The sequence below is a fragment of the Rattus norvegicus genome, chromosome 1 (genome assembly GCF_021556685.1).
Source record: "Rattus norvegicus strain SHRSP/BbbUtx chromosome 1, alternate assembly SHRSP_T2T, whole genome shotgun sequence".
NCBI classification, from domain to species: Eukaryota; Metazoa; Chordata; class Mammalia; order Rodentia; family Muridae; genus Rattus; species Rattus norvegicus.
Genome location: NC_141534.1, coordinates 64,741,744 through 64,746,723, shown reverse-complemented (window position 1 = coordinate 64,746,723; position 4,980 = coordinate 64,741,744). Strand labels below are relative to the sequence as shown.

The window sequence follows — 4,980 nt, the reverse complement described above, 5'->3', positions numbered from 1 at the left end:
ATTAGTTTGAGGCTAATCATTCAGAATTCAATGAAAAAGTGACACCCTGAGTGTAGACATGACGACTTTGAAGCAGGAGGCATAGAAAACATTCAAAACAGAGAACTGAGGAGAGGTAAACATCTTACAGGCTTTGATTTCTAAAAGCCTTAAAATTCTCCATAGCCCACAGAAGCCAGAGCCTTGAAGCCCTTCCCAACCATGTCATGACAGGTCCTATTGTGACCTCATGAGAGTGACTGTGAGGCGTCCCAGCCAACAGATGTTAAGCTGTTGCCAGGCCTGGATTTCTTTGAGTGCTTTGAGAGGAGGTGTGGAGTGGAGCCCTCTGCGACTTGTTTGTATCTTGTGAGCTGTGTGTGGATGTATTGGATTTTACTGTACTGTGTATATGTGTATGTATCAGTGTGTGTAAGAGAGTGTGTGCTGACAGATTTGCCTGTGTGTGAGTGTGTGTACACTTTTGCTTGTGTGTTTGTCAGTATATGTAGGAGTGTGTGAGTTTACAGGTTTGTTTGTGTGCATGTTTGTATGTGTGTACCACTTCTTTTGTGTGTGTGTGTGTCCCTGTGTGTGTGTGTGTGTGTGTGTGTGTCTGTGATGTGCATTTTTCCAGGTTTACTTGTGTGTAAGTATGTGTGTGCCTGTTCCTACGTGAGTGTGTTTTGTATGAATCTGGGTGTTTGTCTGTGTGTGTGCCTGTGTGTGTGCCTGTGTGTGTGTGTGTGTGTGTGTGTTTGTGTGTGCACGCACGTGCCCATCCCCTTTTGCCCCTTGTATCTATATTACCTGCACCTCAGTGCAAAAGAGTGTAGAGGCTAGAAGTCACCCTGGCTCCTGTTCCTGAGGCAGGTCCTCAACCTCATTTTCAAGACAGGCTCTCTCACTGGCCTGCAGCTGCCCAAGTACCTGTCTTGGCTCTTCAGTGGCTCCCAGGAATTTGATATGCCAACCCAATAATATCAGATTAAAGGCCTATGTAGACTGCTGGCTGCTTATTTATGGATTGATTTTTTTTCTATGTGTTTAAGAGATAGAATTAGGCCATATATTCTCAAGACCACTGGCTATTTCCTTATTGTGGTTTTGTTTTATTTATTTATTTATTTATTTATTTATTTATTTATTTATTATGGATTGCTGGATTCATTTTGGTGGTGGTTTTTATGTTCTCACATGCTATATTATTGCTTTGATTATTTACGGTTCTGCAGTCGGATGATTCACTCTATCTCCATTTTCAATGTCCTGCAGTTTCATCCTTTTACATTATTCCTGTTTCTCTATTTTGAGTACAAGCAATCATTGGCTTAGACTTGATACAAATTTGCCCTTTGTGACACTTTGACTCTTCGACCTTTGTTTAAGGTTTACTATTCACTGATATTTAACTGCCTTATTCCTTGTGGTTGGTTAATTTTAATTTTCAGTATTTTGCTCTGGAGAGTTGTGGATTTTTGTGGATCACTAGGTCCTGAAATTCAATGGAGTTTTCCCTTAAGTGTTGGCTTTTTACATTTGTTTGTTTTGTCTTATACTCAGTCTTTCTCCTCTCATTTCTTTCATCTGACCTTTTTCTTCAAACAATCCATTCACAGTATTGATCAGCTTTGGCCGCCCAATCCTATTGTAGTATAACGATTTTTATTTTCATCATTACATTTAGTATTTGTGTGCTCTAGGCTTTCTCTTTTGGGGTTGGTTATTTGGGTGGCTTTTACTTATGATTCTTCATATTTCCCCCTGTTCATAATTTTACTCTATTTTTCTAGTCTAGTCTTTTCTTTGTTATTATTTTTTTCTTTTTGTTTCCTTTGTTTCTTTTAGGTTTCACATGTGTAATTTTAGTTCCTGAATTGCTCCATCTTTTTCATTATTTGATTCCATTTGTTTGTTATTTTTAGGTAGCATTAGTACTGATAAAATGCCTACAGAGACTGAGGAGGAGTTACCACCTTCTAGTCCCGATCCCAGTATCTCTCAGGAGGGAACCTCTCATTCCCAATATAAAGTACTGAAGACTATTGGAAAAGGAAGCCATGCCAATGTCCTCCTGGCCCACCACCAGCTCACAGGAACCCGAGTGGCGGTCAAAGTTCTCCGAAAGAACAAGCAGTGGTTCCGGCCAGCCATGACAGAAGCAAACATAATGAGAAAGATCAACCACCCCAACATTGTTTCTCTCTTACAAGTCATTGAAAACAAAACTAGAATATACCTCATAATGGAGCTGGTGGAAGGCCAACAACTCTACCAGTACATCAGAGAGTCAGGGCACATAGAGGAGGATGAGGCCCGGCAAATATTTGAACAGATATTATCAGCAGTGAGCTACTGCCATGGAAAGGGGATTGTTCACCGAGACCTGAAAGTGGACAATATAATGATTGATAAAAACAAAAAGGTCAAAGTCATCGACTTTGGGCTTAGCACCGAAACACAACCTGGACAAATGCTAAACCAGCACTGCGGTGCGTACTCTTTTGGTTCCCCGGAACGCTTCCTTGGACTTCTGTATGACGGGATGAAGAATGATATGTGGACAATAGGAGAGGTCTTGTATTATATGGTAGTGGGAAAGCTCCCATTTGATTCTGTGATCATCCAAGAATTACAAAAACAAGTTGTTGCAGGGGTGTATCCTGCCCCCCTGTGGGGTTTCAGAAGAACTGGAGAACCTCCTTAGTCAATTACTAACAGTAAATCCAATGTATAGACCAACAGCCAGCGAGGTGATGAAACACGCCTGGTTCAAAGAACATGGGAAGGGGTTCACAGTTCGTTGTGAAGAACTGCTTCCCCTCAGGCCAGACCCTGAAATTTTGGGTGCGATGAAATGCATGGGATTTCAAGCCTCTGTAATAAAATACTCCCTAATAAAAAGAAAATATAATGAGGAAATGGCAACGTATTACTTCCTACAACAGCAGGCTCTCCCGGGGTATGGCTGCACAGCCCAGGCACAGCAAGTGCTTCCCATTGCAGCCACATTTCCTACCCTTGATACTGCTGCTGCTTTTAGATTACAAAGAAAGAGGAGTGGAAGCCTGCCAGTCCTAGGCACCTTGCAGGTGTCATTCTCCCAAGGTCACGTATCTCATTATGGCCAGAAGGTTCATACAAAAGGAGGAAGAAGGTCCACTGTGGCTGGTCGTCTCAGGCCACTACCGATGACACCTACACAGGACCACTATCACAAATGTGCCATGAGTGTACCATACATTCAAACAACAAGCATCTTCAGTGAGAAGAGTAGCAACAAGGAAATAAAAGAAGATAATCTACTCTCCCACAGAGCCCCATTAGAGGATAAGCCCATCTCCAGCAGGGTCGGGCACAGAGGTTTTAAGGGGTGGACCAGGAATATAGCAAATGCCCTGATAAAGCTTTGTTGCTGCTTGCCAAGGAGAAAGAAACCTCGCCTGGGGCAGAACAGAATCTCACCCCAGAAATGAGCCACAGGGAGAGTCCAGATAACAAGCAGCAGGCACAGCCCAGGTACCTTCGTGCTTTGTCCTTTCTAGTTTGCTCTATGCTGGTCCTTCCTCTGTCTCTGGTTTCCATTTTCCCCACAATTCTTACCTTGTATCTTCTCTAAGTTCTTTTATGAGGTTTCCCCAACACCAAGCCTTCTCCCTCTTCTTGATTTCTCCTCTTCCCAGCAGGGACTCAATATGAATTCCCCACTCTACAGAGTTTTCTTGTTGACCCATCCCTTCAGATGGACTCCAGCTCCCCCTTAGGCCAATAGCTCCCACAGGGTGAGGACTAGAGATTCATGGGCTCATGGACTCATCCATGGGCTACTGGTTCTAGCACATGTGGTCATCAATCACAAGTGCTGCAGAACAGAGTCTTATGTTTTCAAATGTAACATCCCACTCCATTAAGCCTTAAAATTAATAACAAGGATTGTCACTGAATAAGTATCAACAACCTAGTTTGTTGGTTATTGTTGATGGTCAGAATCCTGCATGCATGCATACTGTTTTGCATACTGATTTTTTCATTCCTAAGACCTAGCAATTGATATATATATGTAACATTTCTAAATGATTTCTTTCAAAAATCTTAACTGAGAAGTAGAAGAGAAGATTTGATAAAATAATAAGGCAATCAAAGCTCCAAATGGTAATCTAAGTATTCTACCGCATAAGATTTTTGCTTAGAATAAATTGACTTTTTTTCTCTCACAGTGCCATCTTGAAATTCTGTCATGTCCTGAGTATAAACAGTAGGTGATTTCAGACACATGGCCAAGGAAAAGACACCAGCAGAAGCTACAGCACCAACAGGAGAAACAGCAATAGCACCAGCAGCATTAGCAGCAGAAGGAGGAGGAGGAGGAGAAAGAGGAGGAAGAGGAGGATTCCCCAACACCAATCTCCTCCCTCCTCTTGATTTCTCCTCTTCCCAGCAGGGACCCAATATGAATGATGAGTTCCCCACTCTACAGAGTTGTCTTGTTGACCCATCCCTTCAGATGGACTCCATCTCCCCCTTAGGCCAATAGCTCCACAGGGTGAGAACTAGAGGGTCATGGGATCATGGACTCTTCCATGGGCTACTAATCCATAGAGAAACGGGCCTGTAATACCAGACACTCAAGACACACAGTAGGTAGGGGGATCAGAACTTCAAGGCTAGCCTGGTCTACATCATGAGTTTAAGATCAGCTTGGACAACTTAGTGACACCCTTTTTCTAGAGGTGAGGAGGGCTAAGGCTACTAACTCAGTGGTAGAGTACTCGTGGGGAAACAGACTGCTGTCCATTGATACCTCTCCTTCCTTGCTCGGAAATACACAATGGTATTAGAAGAGTCAAGGTTCCTGGCCTAGCATCCACTATTCTATTTGCTACATCATTAAGGGTGCAGTTTTTGGTATTTTGGTCAGGGATCAAATCTATGAAATAAAACTTAAGCAATACTCTCATTGCTGTCATAGTGGGAGGTGGATGATAAATGCTTGCCCACCTG

The 4,980-nt window shown here is 42.7% G+C and overlaps 1 pseudogene; it reads left to right on the top strand.

Moving 5' to 3' along the window:
* The first annotated feature begins 1,924 nt into the window (after positions 1–1,924).
* Positions 1,925–2,686, top strand: LOC148007148 (sperm motility kinase Y pseudogene; annotated as a pseudogene).
* The last annotated feature ends 2,294 nt before the right edge of the window (positions 2,687–4,980 follow it).